General features: G+C 46.8%; 1 pseudogene; it reads right to left on the bottom strand.

Moving 5' to 3' along the window:
* Window positions 1-759: 759 nt before the first annotated feature.
* On the bottom strand, window positions 760-1,938 carry LOC147379055 (actin, cytoplasmic 1 pseudogene; annotated as a pseudogene).
* Window positions 1,939-10,654: the final 8,716 nt, after the last annotated feature.

Raw genomic sequence — 10,654 nt, 5'->3', positions numbered from 1 at the left:
GATGGTCAATACTGAAATCAGACTGATTATATTCTTTGCAGCCGAAGATAGGCTCTATACAGTCAGCAAAAACAGGACAGGGAGCTGACTGTGGCTCAAATCATGAACTCCTTATTGTAAAATTCAGACTTAAGTTGAAGAAAGTAGGGAAAACGACTAGACCATTCAGGTCTGACCTAAATCAAATCCAAATCAAAATTTGTGTGTGTGTGTGTGTGTGTGTGTGTGTGTTAAAAGTGTGCACTTTATTGAACTGGTCTCAAGTCAGTGTACAGGAAAGCCCTGGCTGCCTCCGCACCTCAACCTGCTCCCAGGGGGACCAAAAGTCTTCATACATCTCAAGTTGGGGGACAAAAAAAGGGGGCCATGATGGCTGACCATTCAACATAAAACAAACAAAAAGAACAAGTATTAAGGCAAAGATTAAAAATAGATTTTTCTTTGGAGTACATAATTTACACAAAAGCGATGATATCACCGCCCCCCCCCCCATGTGGACTCGGGCGAGGAATGGCCCCTTCTCTTTAGGGAGAAGTGGGTGGCTTTGGGGAAGGCAAAGGACTTCCTATAACAATGTATCTCACGATATTTGGAACGACTATTAAAAAAAAAAAAAGTACAATCAAAGCCCACTGCCACATTGTAGAACTTTGGGGATGTTCCATCCAACCAACTGCTGTCACCTTCACCCTTCCGGTTTTTAAATCCTGAGTCAAGCGCCAAAAAAAAAAAAATTAAAAAAGACAAAAACAAAACAAATAAAGCAATGTCAATCTCATCTCGTTTCTGCGCAAGCTAGGTTTTGTCAAGAAAAAGGATGTAACACAACTAACAGTCCGCCTAGAAGCATTTACGGTGGACGATGGAGGGGCCAGACTCGTGGTACTCCTGCTTGCTGATCTACATCTGCTGGAAGCTGGACAGCAAGGCCAGGATGGAGCTGCCAATCCACACGGAGTACTTGCGCTCAGGGGGCGCGATGATCTTGACCTTCATCGTGCTGGGTTCCAGGGCAGTGATCTCTTTCTGCATCCTGTCCGTGATGCCGGGGTACGTGGTGGTCCTGCCAGACAGCACAGTGTTGGCATAGAGGTCCTTGTGGATGTCGATGTCACACTTCATGATGGAACTGAAGGTAGTTTCGTGAATGCCACAGAATTCCATGCCCAGGAAAGAAGTCTGGAAGAGAGCCTCAGGGCAGCGGAACCGCTCATTGCTGATGGTGATGACCTGCCCGTCCGGCAGCTTGTAGCTTTTCTCCCAGAAGGAGCTGGAGGCCACGGTGGCCATTTCCTGCTCAAAGTCCAGGGTGATGTAGCAGAGCTTCTCCTTGATGTCACAGACGATTTCCCGCTTGGCCGTAGTGGTGAAGCTACATGCTCCTAGCTACTAGCCATGCTCCGTGAGGATCTTCATAAGGTATGTCAGGTCCCAGCCAGCCAGGTCCAGACGCAGGATGGCGTGGGGGGAGGGCCTACCCCTCATAGATGGGTACCGTGTGGGTGACCCCATCACCGGAGTCCATCATGATGCCAGTGGTGTGGCCAGAGGCATCAGGGACAGCACAACCTGGATGGCCACGTACATGGCGGGGGTGTTGAAGGTCTCAAACATGATCTGGGTCATCTTCTCACGGTTGGCCTTGAGGGTTAAGGGGGGCCTCAGTCAGCAGCATGGGGTGCTCCTCAGGGGCCACACGCAGCTCGTTGTAGAAGGTGTGGTGCCAGATCTCCATGTCATCCCAGTTGGTGACGATGCCGTGCTCAATGGGGTACTTGAGGGTCAGGATGCCTCTCTTGCTCTGGGCTTCATCATCCACATAGGAGTCCTTCTGGCCCATGCCCACCATCATGCCCTGGTGCCAGGGGCACCCCACAATGGAGGGGAAGACAGCCTGGGGAGCATTGTCACCCACGAAGCTGACTTTGCACATGCCGGAGCCTGTTGTCGACCACAAGCGTGGCAATATCATCATCCAGGAGAACAGTTGCTGTGTCCACCAGTGGTGAAAATGGAGCAGCGAAGGCGAGAAGCCTGTGCTGGCGGGGCAGACGCAGACTCGCATGGACATACAGTGGAAATTACAAAAAGATTCAAGGGATTAGATCCGATAGATAAAGTACCTGAAGAACTATGGACAGAGGTTCCTAACATTGTACAAGAGGAAGCAATCAAAACCCTCCCCAAGAAAAAGAAATGCAAAAAGGCACAATGGTTGTCTGAGGAGGCTATTTGTAAAATAGCTGAGAAAACAGAAGCGAAACACAAAAGAGAAAAGGAAAGATATACCCATTTGAATGCAGAGTTCCGAAGAATAGCAAAGAGACATAAGAAAGCCTTCTTAAGTGAACAATGCAAAAATAGAAGAAAACAACAGACTGGGAAAGACTGTAGCTCTTTTCAAGAAAATTAGAGATACCAAAGGAAAATTTTATGCAGAGATGAGCACAATAAAGGGCAGAAATGGTATGGACCTAACAAAAGCAGAAAATATTCAAAGGAGGTGTCAAGAATACACAGAAGAACTGTACAAAAAAGGTCTTAATGACCAGGATAACCACAATGGTATGATCACTCACCTAAAGCTAGACATCCTGGAATGGGGAGTCAATTGGGCCTTAGGAAGCATCACTATGAACAAAGCTAGTGGAGGTGATGGAATTCCAGTTAAGCAACTTCAAATCCTAAAAGATTATGCTGTGAAAGTACTGCAGTCAATATGCCAGCAAATTTGGAAAACTCAGCAGTGGCCACAGGACTGGAAAAGGTCAGTTTTCATTCCAATCCCAAAGAAAGGCAATGCCAAAGAAAATTCAAACTACCGTACAATTGAGCTCGTTTCACATGCTAGCAAGGCAATGCTCAAAATCCTTAAGGTAGACTTCAACAGTACATGAACTGAGAACTTCCAGGTGTACAAGCTGGATTTAGAAAAGGCAGAGGAACCAGAGATCAAATTGCCAACATCTGTTGGATCATAGAAAAAGCAAGGGAATTACAAAAAAAAAAAAAAAAAAAAATCTACTTCTGCTTCATTGATTATGCTAAAGCCTTTGACTGTGGATCATAACAAACTGGAAAATTCCTAGAGATGGGAATACCAGACCATCTTACCTGCCTCCTGAGAAACCTGTATGCATGTCAAGAAGCAATAGTTAGAACCAGACATGGAACAGCGGACTGGTTCCAAATTGGGAAAGGAGTATATCAAGGTTGTATATTGTTACCTGCTTATCTAACCTATATGCAGATTATATCATGTGAAATGACAGGCTGGGTGAATCACAAGCTAGAATCAAGATTGCCAGGAGAAATATCAATAACCTCAGGTATGCAGATGACACCACCCTTATGGCAGAAAGCGAAGAGGAACTAAAGAGCCTCTTGATGAAAGTGAAAGAGAACAGTGAAAAAGGTGCCTTAAAACTAAACATTCAGAAAAACTAAGATCATGGCTTCCAGTCCCCTTGTTTCATTGCAAATAGATGGGAGGAAAATGGAAACAGTGGTAGATTTTATTTTCTTGAGCTCCAAAATCATTGTGGATGGTGACTGCAGCCATGAAATTAAAAGATGCTTGTTCCTTGGAAGAAAAGCTATAACAAAGCTAGAGAGCATATTAAAAAGCACAGATATCACTTTACCAACAAAGTTCTTTACAGTCAAAGCTATGGTTTTTCTTGTAGTCATGTATGGATGTGAGAGTTGGACCATAAAGAGGACTGAGCACCAAAGAATTGATACTTTTGAGCTGTGGTACTAGAGAAGACTCTTGAGAAGCCCTTGAACTGCAAAGAGATCAAACCAATGAATTTTAAAGAAGGTCAACCCTGAACATTAATTGGAAGGACTGATGCTGAAGCTCCAATACTTTGATCCAACTCATTGCAAAAGATTGAAGGCAGGAAGAGAAGGGGGAGACAAAGGATGAGATGGTTGGACAGCATCACTGACTCAATGCACATGAGTTTGAGCAAGTTCAGGGAGATGGTGAAGGACAGGGAAGCCTGGTGTGCTGCAGTCCAAGGGGTCACAGAAGCGACTGAACATATCCATTTGAAATACAGCAGGACCCTATGGTCCTTCCCTTTCCTCCATGTCCTCTGCCTGCCTTTCATCTATGGAAAACTGCCGGGAGCCGGCGAGAGACATTCCGCTCGTGACAAAGGTCATGAGGAAGGAGGCTCGGCATACGCAAAGGCGGGATCGAGCCTCGGGAGTTTCCCCGGATATTCTCGAGCATTTACCCCCCAAAAAACCAGAGTCTGCCTACTTTATTGCTTTGTGCTCTCACCTCTGACTTTACTGGGGGCTGTCCCCTACCACCATCTCACTCTCTCTGTCAAAGAGTTAACTTACAGCTCCAATTAATAAAGTTCCTGGGCAATTAGGAGTGTTTAAATCCAAACCCCTCAGATGGCTCTCTAACTCGCCTGACAAGTTTACCCGGACTCCTGCAGCTATGCATACGATTGTTTACAGTCTCCTAGCCTCCAGAGGCACGGGAAGCTTAAGATATTCAAATAGCTTAGAGCCTCTCAGAGAGTTAGAAACTGTCAGAATAAACTAGTAAAGGATTTCATTGATGAGTCAATGTTTGTTGCCAAGTTTTCACATCCCCTAAATTGCATCCTTGAATATGTATTAATTAATAGTTGGTATATAGAAAAAATAAGTAGTGGCCTTGGTGTCAGTAACTTTAGACCCTTAAGGTAATAAATTCTTTTCTTTGTTGTAAGCCCATTACACATCCGCCCTATAGGAATGCAATTTTATCTTTGGAAGATGGCGCCAAACCTTAAAATAATTACTCTTAGAGAAAATAAGTCTTTGTTGATAAGTCCTTGTCAAGAGTCATAAAATGTTAGTAGGCCTTCTGGCCAGAAGATGATGTAAATCACCTAAACCATTTGTATATGATAAATTTGCAGGAAAGAAACCCTGGTTTTTGATAAGAATCAAAGACTGCTGACTTTGCATCCCCTATTATCCTCTATGTGTAACTTAGGGTATAAAAGCCCCTGTTGAAAATAAAGCTACGGGCCTTGCTCACCAGCGCTTGGTCTCCCCATGTCATTCTTCCCTTTAACTTACAGCTGAGTCTCCATCTGGAGCGTGGAACCCACCACGCTTACTAATTATGCCTGTGCTTCTAAGACCCACTCGAGAAGGTGTCTAGGATGAGGCACCTTCCGCTATTCGAGAGGGCGCCTGCGGCCTACGTAAGTGGTGCAAACTTCTTGTCTTGAAGTTTTATTGGTCTCCCGCGTAAACCAAGCTACTCAGCCTCTTTTCTCCACTGAATTTTCCTACTGAGCTATCCTCATTCTATTATTCTTTATATCTCTAATTAGCATATAAATAGTTGCCTAGGCCATCTCTCCTTCGAATACCCTGGATCAGCTGGGGCTGGTCCCCAGCAGAAAACTTTAGCCAGAGATTAATTTTAATCAGAGAATTGAGAAATATGGAAACAAAGGAAAACAATCAAAGGAGACTAAATAATAATAGTGTAGTCATTAAGCATAGTCAAAAACCTTTAATTTTTTCTCAAGAGCTATAGATAGGCTTCCTTGGTAGCTTAGTTGGTAAAGGATCCTCCCACATTTTGGGAGACCTGGGTTCAATTCCTGGGTTGGGAAGATCCTCTGGAGAAAAGAATTGCTACACACTGCAGTATTCTGGCCTGGAGAATTCCATGGACTGTATAGCCCATCTGGTCGCAAAGAGTCGGATACGACTATGCGACTTTCACTTTCATAGATGATATTCTGAGCCATGTCCTGTGAGCTGTCCTATAGATACCAAAACACCAGGTGGAGAATTTAACTACATGATGACAAGACTGTACCCAGGACATGAGCTGCCACACATCCAAGAACTGGCTGCAAAGAAATGAGAACAAATAGACCCTGGAACTGAATATTAACTGTACCTAAAACAACCAAGATGGTGTTGGTCAGAGCACTGATGACTAATTTGAAGACGACTTAGAGATGACTGTGTTGTGTCTGCATGTAGACCCTCCCCCAATCTGTCTATAAAAGCTCTCATCCCCTGTTTGTCAGGGTAGGGAGGAGTCAGCCTTTGGACAGATGATCACCACCCTTCCCCTCAGGTGCCGGCATCTGAAATAAAGCCAACTTTCCTTTCCATCAGTCTGGCCTGTTTCTTGGCTTTTGAGAGGTGAGCAGCCAGACCCACACACCTCTTTTAGTAATATATTGAGTTGGTGATGCCATCCAACCATCATATACTTTGTCATTCCCTTCTCCTCCTGCCCACAGTGAACTCAGGATGACTCCGTGCAGACTGTCTGCTGATGCATGGGCCTCTGCTGGTTGTTTGGCCTGAGGCTTATCAGCACTGGAGCCTGCAGCTTGTCAGGTGGGTCCAGGTCTTGGTACCAAAATGTGGACCTTTGCGAAACCTCACTCCAATCAATATTCCCTGTGTCTTCCACTACCAGCGTCCTTGCCCCCACAGTGAGCTATTGTTGACCTTCACCTCCCCAGGAGACTGTCCTTAGGGAGGTGGAGCCCAGGTCCCCATGGAAGTACTGCTTGTTTTGGGTCCCAGTGCATGTGAGACCTGTGCATGCCCTCCAAGAATGGGTTCTCTGCTTCCCCCAGCTCTGTGGGGCTCTTTATTCAAGCCCTGCTGACCTTCAAGGCTAAATGCTCTAGGGGCTCTTCCCCTCAATGCCAGACTCTCAGACTGTCTTGGAGGGCTATCTTTCTATGGAAACATCCCTTTGTAGTGTGTGTGGGTTTCATGCTTTTTGGCACGAGGGCTATTTTTAGTATAGATGTCTGCCACCTCTTTCCTCAGTGTGTGCTGGCCATTATCCCCTTGATAGGAGGTGTGACTGACCTTGTGACCAGAGTGTTGCATACTGAACGGGGCCTTTTCTTTGCTTTGTGGGTGTCACCACCTTATCAGAGGCAGGATCTGCTCCCTAGTTGTTGGAATCGAAGCCCTCAGATCTGTTTCTTAGCTGTGTTTCTGATCTAAGGTGTGTGGCAGGTGGGACTGGAGCACTCCCATAGGGAAAGAAGCCGCTGGGTATTCCTGTTGCTGTTGTTCAGTCACTAAGTTGTGTCCAACTCTTTGCAACCCCATGGACTGTAGCACGCCAGACTTCCCTGTCCTTCACCATCTCCCTAAGTTTGCTCAAACTCATGTCCCTTGAGTTGGTGATGCCAACCATCTCATGATCTGTCTTCCCCTTCTTCTCCTGCCCTCAATTTTTCCCAGCATCAGGGTCTTTTCCAATTAGTCAGCGCTTCACATCAGGTGGCCAAAGTACTGAAGCTTCAGCTTCAGTATCAGTCCTTCCAATGAATATTTCCTTCAGGATTGACTGGTTGGATCTCCTTACTGTCTAAGTGACTCTCAAGAGCCTTCTCCAGCACCACAGTTCAAAAATATCAATTCTCTGGGGCTCAGCCTTCTTTGTGGTCCAACTCTCACATCCATACATGACTACAGGAAAACCCACAACTTTGACTATACAGACCTTTGTCAGCAAAGCGATGTCTCTGCTTTGTAATACACTGGGTTTTTCATAGTTTTTCTTCCAAGGAGCAAGTGTTTTAATTTCATGGCTGCAGTCACAGTCCACAGTGATTTTAGAGCCCAAGAAAATAAAATCTGCCACTGTTCCCATTTTTCCTCCATCTATTTGCCATGAAGTGACAGGACCGGATGCCATGACTTCAGTTTTCTGAACGTTGAGTTTTAAGCCAGCTCTTTTTTTCACCTCTGGAGCACTCTGTGGGAGTGCTCTGTCGTGTCACCTTTTACCCGCTGTGCAAGCTCTCTGATTACAAGGTTGTTGGCACAGCTCTCAGCCCGATCTAAATCATGGCTGTGCTGGCAAGTGGCCCCGGCGACACTCAGGAGTTGCTTTCCTCAGGTCACCAACACAGATTCACTGAAGTCAGATTCCAGGATCGCAGTATCATGGCTCTGCATCCACTGTGGGCACTATGGGGGCAGCACAGTTCCTGGCCTGGCCCTGACCCCATGTGTACATGCCCATAACGTCTACAACTGCTAAAGATGACCCATCTTGGCTACGGGAGCTACTCGTTGTCCATTCACATGTTCTGTGTGCTCAGTCACTCAGTCCTGTCTCTTTGGAACCCCATGCACTGCAGCCCACTAAGCTCCACTGTCCATGGGATTTCTAAGGCAAGAATACTGGAGTGGGTGGCCATTCCCTCCTCCCCAGCAGATGTTCTATAGGTGCTAGGTTTATAAAGCTGGTCATGGGGGTGGCAGTGTGCACAGCTGAGAGAAGAGATTTCAACTTTTCTTCTTTAGTTACATGGCCCCTGGGGCTCAGCTGTGGGTAACCCCACCTCTGCATGTGGACCACCCACAGAGGTCTGCTTCCCAAGGCTGCCATGGAGCACAGGAGTCTGCCCCAGAGAGGAGGGGGCATGGAGGCAGTGGTGGTCAGGGTCGAGAGAGCATCTGCTCTGGTTGGGACAGGGGTGGAGGAGGAGGCAGCAGCAGCTGGGGTCATGAGAGTCCCAGTAGGGGCTGGTCACGCAGGGGGGCTGGCGGCCATGTGCATGAGGGAGCTGGCTCCAGTACTGATAGGTCATGTGGGGGAGCCTGTGGCTGGAGGTGCAAGAGATTGTAGGCTCTGGTGGGGGACTTCCCTAGTGGCTGGGGAGGCAGGGGCTGGGATGTGGGGACAGAGACTGTAGTGGTGCGCCCCACCCCCCCACTCCTCCTTGCACATCACTTGACAACGATGCTTTCTCCACAAGCATTCCTGGTTGTGGAACGCCTCATTCCCATCCCCCAAGGCTGTCTCTTCTCAGCCAACAGCAGGGCCCTCCCCGGGTCTGCTCTCCAAACCCCATGTTCCAGCACCAGCACCCCCCACCCCAACCTGGCCCTGTGCGCAGTGAACACATCAGGCTGGGGTGTGCAGGGCCATGGCATGCCCCTCTGTGTGGGTCTCACCCTGTCCTGTCTGCCGTGGACCAGTTACTTTACTCTCCACTGACTGCCCCTGATGTTCCCCTTCTGTCCTGACTGATCACCCAACTGGTGAGGGGGCTCCCCTGCATGAGGGAACCTCTCCTCTCTTTTCCTGACTCATCACCCCACCAGTGAGGGGGCTCCTCCACACGAGGGAACTTCTCCTCTCTTTGACCTCATGCCCCCAACAGGGACACAGGTCCTGTCCCACTTCACCTCCTCTTTCTCTTCCCTTCTTCTTTCTTACCCGGTTACGTGGGAATCTTTCTTGTCCTTTTGGGTCCTCTGCTAGTGTTTAGAGGGTGTTCTGTGAGAATTGTCCCATTTGTAGATGTCTTCTCGATGCATCTGTGGGGGGTGGGGGGAGGGATGGGCAGGAGATGAACTCCACCACCTCCTACTCCGCCATCCTGACTCTTTTTTATTTGCCTCATTTCTGTCTACTGTGTTCCTGTTAGGTTTTCTTGAGCGTCTGTTTTCTCTAGGGCTTCTCTGAGTGACTCCGTCTTTTTTTTTCCCCAGGCCTTTCTTGAGTTTGATCAGCTTGAATTTTATTTCCTCCAATGAGTTTGTTATTTCCCCTAATCTTTGCACGTCTTCATTATGGGCCTTCTTCATGGAAGGAATTGCTTCAGTGAATTGTTTTGGTTTAAAAAAAAAATTGTGATGAAAGACGTACTTCCATTCTCTACCTGCTTTCCAAAGACCCTTTTCAGGTGAGTGTTCCTCATTGGATGGTAAGTTTTGTTGCTTTCTTTTTTTAATTTCTCTTTTTTAATAACAGCTGCTCAAAATTCTGCTTGAGTTGTGTTTTTAAATTGCTCACTCGCTCACCATGAAACTGGAGACCAGCTATTTGCAGGAGGTACCAATGGGGAAGCAAGTGTAGGTTTCACCCAACCTCCAGGTCTCACGAATCTAATGTTCCCTCTTTCTCAGCTGCCAAATACGTGGACTGTTTTCTGGAAATGTGGAATGTGTGTGTGCTGCTTCTCCCAGGAGTACCCCCGGCTCTGGTCCCTCTCCTTCACTTTTCCCTTGTTGAAAAGAAAGGACAGGCTTTCACACTTGACAGTGAGCCCCTTCTGCGGGGAAATGAACTCTTTTTGGTGTCTTCTGAGTTGGGTGCTGCTGGAACCTGAAATCACTGGTCATCCTTTATCATTCCATTCCTTCCCTGTGGCCTCTGCCCTCTCTCAGCTGCTTCTGGAAGCTTCTCCACACTCTTTCCACCTGCAGCTTCTCCCTCCCTCCTATTTTCACTAAAAATGTAAGGTTCAGGGAGTGTGGTTCACTTGCCTTATTTTTCTGGTTTCTCATCTGTGATTTCCCAGAGAAGCAGAGGGTGTTTGCCATCTTACATGACCATGTTCATATTGAAACTCTGGTCTTCTAGGATTTTTTTTTCTTTTTTCACTTTTTTGTCATTTTTTGACCATGCCATGCAGCATGTGGGATCTTGGTTCCAAGCTGGGATTGAACCCATCCCAGTGCAGTGGCAACTGAGAGTCCTAATTACTGGGTCACCAGGGAAATCCCTGATCTTCCTTTGTAATTGTATACATTTTTATATCATTTAAGGTTTCCGTTTGCTTCTTTGTCTTTTCTACAGGAATGTTGAGTGTGTTTATTTAAATGTTTTTAAACTCTTTAG

The sequence above is a fragment of the Bos grunniens genome, chromosome 1, assembly GCF_055505025.1.
Source record: "Bos grunniens cultivar Pamir isolate PY7600 chromosome 1, Bosgru_T2T1.0, whole genome shotgun sequence".
Lineage (NCBI taxonomy): Eukaryota > Metazoa > Chordata > Mammalia > Artiodactyla > Bovidae > Bos > Bos grunniens.
The sequence above is the reverse complement of the archived record's forward strand: the minus strand, read 5'-3'. Positions and strand labels throughout refer to the sequence as shown.